Source organism: Helicoverpa zea, chromosome 2 (assembly GCF_022581195.2).
Source record: "Helicoverpa zea isolate HzStark_Cry1AcR chromosome 2, ilHelZeax1.1, whole genome shotgun sequence".
In the NCBI taxonomy this organism is placed as follows: Eukaryota; Metazoa; Arthropoda; class Insecta; order Lepidoptera; family Noctuidae; genus Helicoverpa; species Helicoverpa zea.
The window spans coordinates 6,544,049-6,557,982 of NC_061453.1; the positions used below are offsets into that span (position 1 = coordinate 6,544,049).

At 34.9% G+C, this 13,934-nt stretch overlaps 1 protein-coding gene across 1 annotated transcript in view; it reads left to right on the forward strand.

Moving 5' to 3' along the window:
- The first annotated feature begins 3,640 nt into the window (after positions 1 to 3,640).
- The window catches only part of LOC124638540 (mucin-5AC), a 56,995-nt gene continuing 46,701 nt past the window's right edge, over positions 3,641 to 13,934 (forward strand). The window contains exon 1 of the mRNA XM_047175538.1: positions 3,641 to 3,970. The gene's annotated coding sequence lies outside the window, so the exon portion shown is untranslated. The remainder of the gene's footprint in view (positions 3,971 to 13,934) is intronic.

The window sequence follows — 13,934 nt, forward strand, 5'->3', positions numbered from 1 at the left end:
TTTTTGATACGATAAAGTATCAGTTATCTATTAATACATGGTTATCTGACAAGGAATTGATACTATACTAAATACATCATGTAGTACATAATAAAAGGTTCTAGGAGGCCAGACGGCTACCATTTCTCATGACATCAGAAACTCTGCACCAAAATTCGTTAGTTAATGAGCGAGCGCTCAAGCCGGACAGCCCAAATCTGACCCTGGCGAAAGGCTACACTAAAATTTAAATAGTGGTTTATAATGAGCTTGTGTTGATAGAATTTTCAGTTTTAATATGTTCACACTCTTATTAGATTTGTATGTACCAAGAAACAATTGGATAAGTTCTTTTTATCTGATGACTTTGATACATAATCTTCTACTGATTGCCTGGTAAGTAATTCATCAAACACACAACTACATTGTTGATCATCATCATCATCATCCTCCGAGCCTTTTTCCCAACTATGTTGGGGTCGGCTTCCAGTCTAACCGGATTCAGCTGAGTACCAGTGCTTTACAAGAAGCGACTGCCTATCTGACCTCCTCAACCCAGTTACCCCGGGCAACCCAATACCCTGTGGTTAGACTGGTGTCAGACTTACTGGCTTCTGACTACCCGTAACGACTGTCAAGGATGTTCAATGACAGCCGGGACACAACTACATTGTTGATACTCAAAAGAAATACTAAACGTTAAGATCAAGTGGTCTACCGTAATCGTAGTTAGGATCACTAGTAAAGTCCCCAAATTGTATGAACATAAATCAAATTTTCTGCAGATTTCCGGGAAAATTCTGCAAAATGACAATGGAAAACTAACTTTGAAATACGTAAACAAAAACAGTCACAACCACAATGTTAAACAGTCCAAAAAGTCGAAAGTTAAAACGGCAACACATTACAATGACGTCATATTGTAATGACCGCTAATTAAGGATAGCCATCCACTAGCCGCATTAATTATTTGTCGCAACAGAAGTGGTGCAACCAGTGCTGCGCTGAATAAACAATGATGCATAATGCTAGTCCGACACAATTATTGATCATTTGTAAACAGGGCCCGAAGATTACGTCACTGTTGGTTAGGACTGAATTCTCTTCCTTCAATCAATCAATTACTCATTTATGTCTCATCATCAAATTCATGAATTTGGGGGTTACAAATTGCATTCAAGAGTCTGATGTAGGTGAATCCTGTGTTACTCTCTGCCGAAACAAAAAAACTTTAAACTATTGAGATCGTTTGTTGAGAAATAGGATAGTTTTTTATATGTAAATAAACAATTATCATAATTTTATATAATTGTTGGAAATAATAAAATAATATAAGAATAAATTGATCTTCCTTTTCTCCACGTTGATTTTGACCTATTGACTCAAGTAAGTACTCGATGGTCATTGTTGATGCTGAGCGCTTCAGATCTTACTTTGAAAATGGTGTTATCCTGGGATACGAGACGAATAAGTCAAGTGGACAAATGCCAATATTTTGAGGTCTGAATTCATTTTTTCGGCAGATATTTTTATTTAGGTACTTGTATCGGTTCTGCTTATGCATACGATACTTATGACCAAGGCGCTGAAGCAGAAAATTTGGCTTTTGTTATGGTGGCCCACTAATACTAATTAAACAACGTGCTTTGGTGGTAATAGGGCTGGTTCCCGCAGAGCCTCTAGCATATTCATAGCTGTGAATGTAAGTGTACCGTCCATATGGCTTGATACTATGATGATCACAGCTCATTATCAAGTGAACTACTACTTGTTTATTTCATTGCTTTCGTAAGTACAATTTTGGAAATGATCTACATATCTATTTTATCCTTTTCAGTATAATAATAGGTTACATCATATAGCGAATGAATACCTATTCAAATGCTTGAATGTAATATTTTTTTCTCATACCTAAATATATTTTGGACTAGATTGGCTTGTGTTAAAAACTGCAATCGTGTAATGGTCAATCAAAATACCTGAATCGTGAATGGATAATAATATCAATCTATCAATGAAAGTGGAAGTTGCATGCAAATCGGATAATCGTTACTACTGTTTTCGTAATAAATTCGATTTTAATTTCATGTGGGTACGCAACTTTTCACGAAATTGTGTAAACGTGAAAACTCGATGACTTAAATAACAACATACGTCAGTGTATTTGTTTCTCAGGTAACCTTACAGAGTGTCCTGGTGAAGAAAAAATGAGAGAAACTTTCCATATACAAAACCGATTTTAATATTTATTTAGAATTTTTTAAACTCTATCTTAACGAATTCATTTTATTTTATACGAGCCGTTTTCCCGCAGTTTCACCCGTGTCCCGTGGGAGCACCGGGATAAAATGCCTACGTTACTCGCAAATAATATAGCTTTCTAATGGTGAAAGAATATTTAAAACGGTCCAGTAGTTTTTGAGTTTATCCTTTACAACCAAACAAACAAACAAAGTTTTCTACTTTATAATATTAGTATAGATTTAATTGGTGAACCTTTTATTGATCCATATTTTCGACTTTGGCAGAGTACTCGTAAACAACTAAATAAAGGAAAAGTCTGTACTATAGTATTATTTAAAAACTAGTGTTATGACTAAAATTCCGGATTGAAAATTGTTTTTCCGTGGGTAGAGATTTGATCACCTTGGCATATTTGAATGAAAACCTACGTCTCTTTTACTATGCAAAAGAAAATACATAAAAAGTAACCTTCGACTTCAATCACAAAGAGGTAATAAAATATAAGAGACGAGAATTGAATTTATAGCAGTAGAAATGAAGTCTGTGGTTTGGGAATTGAAACTACCAACCAGACAAACCAGCCCTCAAAAGAGCGCAAAAGTTAAAGTTTACTCAATCATAGACAAAATCTATTATAATGAAATCAAAATTGAATTCGATTTTCACTAACTTATTTAAGTAATTATTCAGGCCGAGGTATCTACTACTAGCTATCGGCTGGCGGATAAAATCACAGCGAGGAAAATTCACATCGAGAACCCGTAGTTAGAGCTCAGGGATTATACGTCATGGACTGCGTTAGTCGAAATTAATGATAGGGATCTTCTGTTTACCCAAAATATTAAATTGGAGATTTGAATATGTGACTAAATTGCGCTGTTAAAATGAAGATAACATGGGCTTATACGTAATCAGAGTATAATTACCACAAAGAAGATACAAGTTCAGTTAATATTTGCCAGGGCCCGGGCTAACTACACATATTACTGCTGAAATAATCAAATGTTTCCGAGTGCCTGCGGCGTACGCATATTACTTACTACGCTACATTATGCCAATTGGAGAAACACACGCACGGTGCGAACTTGTGTGGAAATAGACATTTACCTTGCAATGCTTGCCCATTCATTTGACAATTAGAACGTTTTTGTTATTTCCGTTTACACATAATAAATGCTTGTGCAATGAGATATACCTTTCAAATAATTCACAAAGGCAAAGCACGGTCTTAAGTTAGAACTATCAAGACTCGAGTTCGGGTTTTCCTGTGAGGCTGTGTTGCCTCTGTCTCGCTCTGGCAGCTGGTTAAGCGGAGCTGTGAGTTTTCCATCTCCTTCTAACTTGAGAAGGCTTGCGCGGAAAGAGAATGTGGGTAACGAACGACCTTTTGCCGTTATGGGCAAGCAGTGCGGCCCGTGCGTTCACCGGGAGCGGTACATTCGGCTGCGGCCACACTACATCGCGCCGACTCTCTGACAAGCTGAAAAAAAAATTACGTAAATATTACAACACTCACGCATTGATTATGAAACGTCTGTAACTGTAAGGCCGAGTCCTGGACATCTCATCGTAACTATGTGCATGGTGCGTCCGCGTTAAGTTTGATTGTGCGATCCTGTTTGACCCTGGTGATTTTATTTTATTATATTGTTTTGTAACCCTCTCCCGTGGTGTTCATTGTATCGTCCATTTCTGTGTTTCTGTTGTGATTTATTTCTGTATCTTTGGATTGTCACTGGAGTTGTTGGTAAGTAAAAAGTAATATTTTGTTTATTTTTTTATTAGTCCAATTATTTTTTGCTTTGAATATTCTTATATTTTTATGTGTTACAAGAATAAATCTTAAATATTTTTTGCATCATCTTTATAATGTAGTTCGCATTTCTTTTGGCAATAAAACTAGTATTCAATAGAGTTGCTGCATGCACGTGTTACAGTAAACTTTATTTACGCCTTTGGAAAGCTTATTATGTCACATGTGTTTATGTTACGTGTTCCCAACGATGGGCAATGGCACTCGATTATTGATATTTTGGGGATTGATACAAATTAGAATAACTATACATTAACTAGGAACATTTTTTCAATAAAATTGTTTATAAATATAGATACATGTTTTAGACTAAGATACTTTGTATAAAAATAATTGAGAGTTAGTAAAACATATAGGTAGGTTTAACTAACCCTCGATTATTATCAAAAAAGCTAGGAGTAGCTTGTTTTTTTTTTTTTGTGGGAGACCACCAAATACCAAGTTAATTCATCAGGCCTTTTAAACATGATTAAATACATTTTTTATAGCATACCCAGATAAGTAACTATAAGCAGTTATCAATACATTTTGAACGTCTCGAGCATTGGAACTGTCATGCTGCCAGGGACATTCTCTCGTTCATTTAATAGATATGTTTGGCAATGACACAATAGGCGTGATCAACGCCATCCAACCGGAACAGCATCTATCTCAAGTTATTTTTGAGGATTCGCCAACAGGAAAACCCAATTACTTGGGTATTGATCCGAAGATCTCCAAAGATGAAGCAACTTTGTTCGCAGCCACTGGATGTCTACTCTAAATTGTTCCGATATTATCGCTAGCTTTATATCCCGAAAATGTCTACTGGAAAATTGTGGGGTGACGATCTGAAGGGACGTCTGATACCCTTTTTCTGAGATATTTAAATTGGCATTAGGGCAGTTTCTTTCAGAGTACGGAGGTATCTCTATTACACTTACTTTGCGGGTTTTTGGTTAAGTTCCAAATAATAGCGACCGTTCCTCGCTTAACCGAGCATAGAGCTTCAAATTGCTACAAAAATCTTTATGGAAAAGCTTAATGAGTGCGTGAATGGGAATCGAACCCGACATCTCATGATTTATTAAGCTTGCAGAGCGGTAGAAAAAAATCTGTTACAAATAATAAAAAAAAAAAACAAGAAATACCAATATACATATCATGAATTTCATCAATGAATGGTGTACAAATATTTTGTTATTGAAAAAAATGGCATACTCACATACCTATAATGAAGGAAAAAAAACATTCACGTTTCGTAATAGATTGTGGTCATAATGTTAGTCGGTCGCCAAGAGGAAATGGTCTGGGTGTTTTGAAATATGCCCATCGCTCTGAAGGGGTATTTTAATTCGCTTCAAATAGAATGATGGCTCGATCAAACTGTATTTGACAGCAGAACCACAAGGGTGGTGGTGTTAATCTATTGAAGCTGACTTGACAGATAAAGGGGTGGCTATTTATTTGACGTGGAGTACATCACAAAATCTTGGGTATTTTTATTAGAAAATGGGTTTTAAGAGTTTAGGAATATCGAGAAATTTAATTGTAATTCAGATGTCCCACTTCAAACATTTTAAAATGCAGTTTTGTGTTTCGTGTGTTCGGTATAGCATACAAGATACCTACTAGGTAAGCTTTTGTTTGACCATTCTAACGACCTTTTTTGATTTGATAAATAGATATAATCTGAAGCAACAAATTGACATTCCTAACATCAAAAATAACCGTTTAAAGAATACGTAGGTGTAACCTTTGGGAAATTAGGGACTGGCTTTTGATTTTCGGAAGAGTGGGCGGGGCTGAACTCTTGTTTAACTTCATTTCGTGGCAAAAATATTCGGGTCTCTTAAAGTCGCTGTGTCGCAATAATTTAGCATAAGTAGTATTTTAGGTAAAATACCGGTCGTTAAGGATTTGCCTACGGCTGCGGAAAATTAGTCTTTTACTGTTTCGACGAAGCGATACAGTCTTGGCCTTTAAAAAAATAGCTTGTCTCTTTTCTCTAAAATTTATTTATAACTAACGATATTCAGATTACCAAATAATGTACCTAAACTTCTAAAACTGCAATCTGCAAACACCTCTAAATGTCTTCCATGTATCATGCGATGATATTTGCATCACATTAGTTACCTTTAACCTTTTAAATCTATTTATACGGCTAAAGACGTAAAAGATTTCGCATCAAAGTTTATATTTGTGTTGATGATACGCCTACACACTCGAAATACAAGGATCATTCCGAAATCCCTGTATATCAAATATCAATAACATTTCTTTTGTCAAAACATCGATGATATACACCTATGTATTGTACAGCTGTATTTATTAATCGCTTGAACAAAAATAATGACTGTTAACTTATAATTAACGTAAAGTAAACAGCATTTATAATTAATCCTTTAGAGAGATTTAAATTTTATTGTTCAGCTGTAATACCGTTCCATTTATTTAAACAATTCAATACTACAATGAAAAAGGTTTTGTTTATTTTTGCTCGAATAATTTTCATTTGTTACAGGATTATACCCCTACAGATTCTTTTTGTGTTCTCTTTCGCGATGAAAAAGTTTTAATTTAGGATAAAATAAATAGCAACTTTTCATTCAAAATGATCTACGCTTTTAGCTAAGTAAATAGATTTTTCATTTGCTTGTTTATGTTACTTAGAACATATTTTGAATAGTTCGCTCGATCTGTATGAATGTTCGCTTTATGATAACAATAATTCAATCTAAAGTTTTGTTTATTATTTAGAATTCATAAAATATTTATACAATAAAGTGCCACCATTGTGTACATATTTTTAAAATCGAACTATGTAAGTAAACAATAAATAAAACAAAGAGTGTTTTCGAATACATTTCTTACGTATTGCAACAATTAAAAAATCGACAGAGTGACATTCATCGATAAAAATGTCCCATTTATATAATCAATAATATAAAAACAATAATGAACAAAAGAAATAACAAATAAGTTACTAACCAGCATGTTTTCTTTTTATAACGATACCAATCACTCGCTTAAGGTTTCACAACGCAATCACATAGATATTTTGTGTTTAATGATACGATACGTAACTAGAGAGTTATATAGTAACGCGCGCTAACTAGATCCGGTTGAAAATTACACTTTGATTTGTCATTGTCAACTTGATGCTGGTCGGTGAAGGCTTCAAGGGAAGCCAAGTTTTTGCTTATGTACGTGGTTTTATTCTTCAAGATATGGTTTAATAAGCAGGGCGTTTATGTAGCTTATATTTCCGTGTGAGTAAAAAAATATAGGCAGATATGTATTGAATTTGAAAAGATTTTGATATCGTACAATTCCGACTAATTTAAATCCATATTTTAATGATAATGATGATGCTAATCATCATCATCACGGTCAAATCAATCATTAGGTGGTAAAATACAGGGAGCGATTTCATAATTTAAATTGAATACCTAAACAAAGAAGTTTCTAAAGTATTACATTCCATCCCCATTCTTTCTACAAGTTATTTTATCAGTTGACTTAGCCGCATTATTCAGTGAAACGTCTCAGACGCCGAGTTCAGCTGCAAAAGCTAAGTCAAGGCTTTGTTGGTCACTTAGTTGTTTTCTACTAGCTAGAGGAGAACTTCGCACATTTCTGTTCCTCAACTGTACAGAAACGCATTCTTTTCTTAACTATCTTTATTCCCCTGAAGTGGTTACTGGCCACTTCTCAATTCAATCTTGTTCACTTAATCCGTTCATTCTCTAACATTATACTTGATTACGTTAGTCGCTGTGCTGTTTTTCTCTTGTTTGAATGCTCCAAATAACGTCCAAATTAGTTTTTTTGCGGTTGAAGGTCTTGTGATATTTTTTGTTTCTCCCTACAAGACCGTTTGAGCTTTAAATTAATCTTACTTATCCTTAGATGTTTTTGTGGTCTATGTATTTTGTTCTTCTTTTTTTTTAAACCCACTTCATACCTAACCTTTAAAGGCTAACTTTATAAGCTTACACGGCATTGCTTCTTTATAAACGTCACGACCCTGTCTGTGTGTATGTAGATAGGTGTATTCCTGAGTAATCCGCTGCTGACGTATCTATACGACAATTGATACGTATTATACACACTATTATTCAGTCAGATATGTTAGCTTTAGTTCTGGGGCACAATGGCGTGACATGACTTATCAGAATATCCCTTTGTTCAGGCGATTACGTTTGTTCAGCCAATTATTTAAAGTGGGTGTTTATCTTAATACATATAACATGTAAATGAATAGACATTAACTATATTTAAGTAGACACTATATTTGCAAGACAAGTTTTTATTTTACCTCTCGTATAAAATGAAAAAGATCAAGCATGTTTTTATTCCAAAACTTCAAAGGTCATTTCGAAAAAGAAACGTCAATTACGCGCCCACGGCTTGGTAAAGTAGGTACTATTTTTACCAAAAACAAAGCGTTTAGGCACTTTTATCATTTTACTTCTTAACTTTGAAAGAAGTTCGAATGTCAGACCGCACATAAGGCTATGTATATGAACATCGAGACGACAGCTGGTATAACTGTTTGACATTGAAGTTAGTGTGGGCAGAATTAGGATCTTCTTTATTCGAATGAGTCATCCGACTTGAAACTTAGTCGAGGCCGGTTCGCATCCGCTTTACCGCACTACAAATATTTCATTACACAACTAAGGTACCTTCACATAACGTACTAATCGCGTAAAAACATCACGGGCAAAAACTACAGCCTTCGAAAAAAGTGCGGATAAAATGTGGTGACTACACATACGTGCTGAGTTTTGCGAATCACTTCTCTATATATTTAATGGTAAGGTACCTTATCTAATGTGAAAGGTGGTTTTGGTATCTCTCAAGAATATTTAAAGCTAAGATTGATACTCAGCTGAATGTTTTTGGGTTGAATGTGGGAGTAAACATTAATTTACCCATATTCTATTGATAAGATATCAAAACTTAATGGATTAACGAACTACTACTATTTTATACGAAATTAATTTAATTTAGTATTTATTCTAATTCCAGTGAAGTCACGTCACTACGCAGCGTTACGTTTGTAATCAGAATACAGAGCGAGGTATTCCAATAACGGTTGTTTCAGCTCTTAATTGCAAATTAGTTGAGGAACTAACATCAATTCTCTTCTATTTAGTGGAATTAAAGCTAATTTCCGAGTTGACGCGAATAGCTCCCTCGGCGGGATAACTTTACTCGGATAACATAAAACTTGCAATTTTCGCGTTGATTCTCAAACTAGTGGGAGCCCTGCTAGGCGCGACCTTCGAAATACAAATTAAGTGTGTCACTGTTACACAAAGCCATATAATTTGGAACATTATGTTCATAACTTTGACCTTCTGTAACATTTCGTCTTGTTGTTATAAAGCTATTTGTCGAACATAGATTGCATGTTAAACTTAAGCAATACAATGATTGCAGCTAAATTCGCCATATCTGTTAATGTCAACAGTATGCAACTTGATTATAACTGTTATTTCCAAAATGTGAATATCCATGTATGTTTCAATGGTGCAAAAAGATTCTAATCAAGGATTACAAAAGGCAATTTGTTAAACGTATGTACATTGTACGGCTTACAAAAACGAAATAATTAGCAATAAAAACTAACCGTAGTGTTACAAGGCCGTGTATTTTTTATTTGTTCCCTAAAGTTGGGTGTACATTGTACAGAACACTGCGCATAAAAGTTCCACATGTTTGTGCCCGCGGGGCTCCAACTTGTGGGTAAACAGATATAGCTTTTATTCTATAGTGTAGTCAGTATTTACAGCTTACCACAAGCGACAAATAATGTTAAGAGTTTGCCTCTCTTACGAACAAATAAAATATACTCGTACGTTTGAAGTATTGGGTTTCGTTTGGAATACCAATAGTATTGAATTGTAAGTTTTCTGTCATACAACTACTATATCTTACTACTTGAAAGTCTTTTATAAAAAATATAGAAATTTATTTCTGGGAATACACGAAGTAGTCACTTCAGGTTTTCGCTTTTGTGAAAATCTTAATCCAAGAGTGGGCGTTAGCGGCCTGGGTCAAAAGACTAGGTACATAAATATGTATTTAGATGAAATACAAATATCATGTAGTATTCATAGTTCATTATTATCGAATTAATATTAAAAGGTAATAATACTATATCATAATCCGTTAAGGCGAGATTCCATCGGTGTGCTGTACTGTGACGAACAGCGCACTTATTACGGGACAAATGTTTCTTCTGATCTTGCTAGCGGATGACTTACGCGTACACATTTATTATTCGCAAACAAACGAGCGCGAACATTTCAGTGGTGCGCCGCCTTTAGAAAAACATCTCATAAGTAAATAAACGACAAGAAGACAAGATGAACAGGCGACCTTGTCGAATGTAATTAGTATGTAATAGACACTTATTCCCTTGGAGGAGATATGCCACAATGATATGACGCAACTGCCTTCGAGCCTGCGACATGATTGCATAAGGACGTTCAGTGACACAACCTGCCAGTAAGAAGGTTTTAAATTCCTTTGGGTGTGTGTCACTTAAACAGGTCGAGAGTGAATCAGAAGTGTCAGTGCTGAAGTTAAAGAACCTTCGTGGTATTTTTTGGAGTTCAAATTCTTTGCGTGGTTCTATATTTCTCAGGGTTAGTAAGAAAAGTAGAGAATAAGTCACTCATCTAAGTTTAAGTAAAGTAAGTTTTTGTAAGTTCTCTCTGAGTGACATATTCCGTAGTGGTAGGTAGGTACCTAAGTACATTATGTTTAGTATCTAGGGATATATTTCTATTGGCTCTACTTCAAATGTCGCTTATTGTGAAATCGCTTAATACGAACATATGTATTTATTTTTCCCGCAACACTATATGTTTGGATTCAGCGTAGGGGCATCCTCAAATCACCTTTTTTGTTTAGATTGAGCAAAAAACTAAACGTTAATGATGATTCACGGTTTCCCTTTATTGTAAAGCTCTTTTAAATTCCACAGTCCGTTAGTTCAACAGTTATTTTACGTGATTGTGTTTTGTTTCGAATTGAAAATCGAAGTTTGCTTAACTGTTGCCGTTAAAGAAGATTTTTTTCCATGGATAGATTTGTTTATGCTTGCACACTAGGTTTTATTCTACGAAAGATCCGACAAAGTATTTTCCATTTCGGAGATACTACTATTGCATTCTAAAATTGTTGAAGGAATATTTTAACTATAGCGTAGCGACGCTATCTGTCACATAATGTAGGTACAGTCTAAGCAAATTGCAGTAAAATCCGCGCTCAATTTAAGCGACTTCTCTTGACTGTGGAAACTTGGGTGTCTGGCGTTAACTGAGCGGATCCGCGATTTCACTACGCACGCGACATGCGACACTGGGAAAGTCACGAATAACTCTGGAACAGTCGGAACCAATTAGTCGGTAAATAGGTCTTCCACAATAGAATAATACGTCGCGGCTAATACATCATATTTCTTGTCACGTATTAGGTTACCGTTCCTTTGTTACGTGAGCCACTTTCAGTCAGTGAATAGAACCAAAGGACCGGGATGTGAGTTGAATATGATTAATAATGACTTACGCATAAATATTAACTGTGAATGGTTTGATTGGAGCAGTTTTATAGGCGCGTTTCTCAACGTCTGTGTATATGGGACGCGACCGCGGTACACTTTAGTGGTGGTCGTAAATTAAAGTGACCCAGCTATCGATTGCTCTTTCTCGGTGTAGGGTGAAGTGTACAAATTATGTGATGCACTTAAAGTGTACGTGTACCTACTTCTGTACACTGAACTTTATGTTGTTCACATAGATCGTCCTACATAGTTTGTTGTGTCGAATTATTTGAGACTGAAAAGGTACACGGTTAGGCTACTCTGCCAATGGTATACTTACTAAGTAATGAGTCTAATTAGTTTTTTTTTGTTTTCAAGCTTTTGAACTTGATATACTGACTTAATCAGCGTTGGAGTTTTCGGTATCATTATTTTCTATTTTCCAGACAAAAATGAATAATAATGAAACATTCAAATAGTATTTAATTAATGAACATACGGGCCCTAATGCAAACAACAATAACAAAGGTTTATTTCAAAATAACTTATTACTTATTCAAATTTATACGAATAGTTGCCCAAATATTTATTAGAGTGCGTAATTTATACGAAAGGTAATGTAAAAATGTGTATAACACGTTCCAGTAAGTAATTCAAGTTACGTTAATTTGTGTGAAATTGTACCGCGGCCTTTATTATTTTGGTCACTAAGACAAATGAGAATCAACATAAGGAAGCCCTCTATTCGTTTTCGAAATGATAGTGAAAATAACAGCCGTTATTTACACGACAAGTTTCAGTCTGTAGTAGGATTACTTTTTAGAACCAATCGACCAATTCATGTGTTTGCCATTCGGGAAAAAGGGATTTTTTTACTATTTTTTGTCAAGCTAAAACTCAAAGCCTAGCCTTTTTGTAAAAAGATATGGATTTTGCGAGTTTACTATTTGCCATTTTTTTTTCGAAAAAGGTTTAGATATAGAGGCTTTAGGCATAAAACTGTTACTGGTGAATGTTCACGCGCCCATAGACTATGTTTCAAACACATTGTCATGTGAACACTCAAATTATGACATGTGATATATTTGGTTGTGACTGAACAAACTATGTGCAATTATCAGCACAATCAGGATATTATGTAGACGTTCATTTATATTCGTATTTTTACGATGCTATTGACTTTATACCGAATATAATTTAATTCAAAATTCGTAGGTACCTCCTGGCTAAACTGACAAACATTTTAAATGTCACGTTCGCCAATTTTTTCAATTTAGAACGATTCGTTCTTTTTTTAAACTACTCTATATGTATAGCTGGCCTGCATCATATTTGTATACACTCCCAACCTCTTTGGTGACAAAGGAGAATATCACACTTTGACCAAAGGAAATCGAATAAACCTAGTCCTTTTAGTAAAGTATCCCTACGTTCTTAAGTACGTAGCTGTGTTCTCTTTTCCCGTCTTTGAGGCGCTTATTCAATCTGTCTAATCTGACTGCGAGATAGTCTGAGGCAATGTAACATGCTTTTGAGACCCCTATGGACCTTTTGGATAGCTAAGAACATCAAAGTGATATTTGTAGTGCGAATTATCCTCTAAGATCATTGGCACACTATTAAGTTAATGAAATTTTATCTTAATTTGGTTTCTTATTAATATTGTTCTATTTAACCATTCATAGAGCACCAATATTATTTCAATAAGATTTTTAATTATACCAAGAATGAAAGCGAGAACATAAAGTGTAATAAAGTTAGGCAATTAAAAAAATCTTGATAGTTTTTTGACGTTTATATAACATATCTGTCAGATAACACATAACGTGAATCTAGATTTCAGGCGTAACGTTTATTTTTATTATAATAACACATAATATTTTCCAGTTGTTAAACAACAATTACTAAAACCAAGAAGCCTAAAGTAAATGTTATTAATGTTGTGCCTAGTGTCTGTGTAAGTTCAACCCGTTAATTAAACTAAACTCCAAAAAAATGTTCGCATTAATTTTATGTTTTTTGCCTTTTTAGAGTAGCTGGGCTCACGCAATGACATTGGCTTGGATCCAAGATGTCTGGCCAAGGTTCAAAGACATGGTACAAGTATTTTTGGTCTGGGGTATAATGCTATCATTCTCCTTGAGATAAGGCAATAAACGCCACTTGAAAGCAAAGCTCATTTATTCGCGGAAGACACTGCAGTGGACTCCTTTTTAATTTCCCCGCAGAGGATTTTGGGCCACTCAATTATTTTTAAGCCGTATTTCGGGGATAATTGAGGCTAGTTCCAAAGAGGAGTTCTTTAAATTGGGGTGACGCTGCGATGCTTCTTATTTTAATGTTGATGATATATAT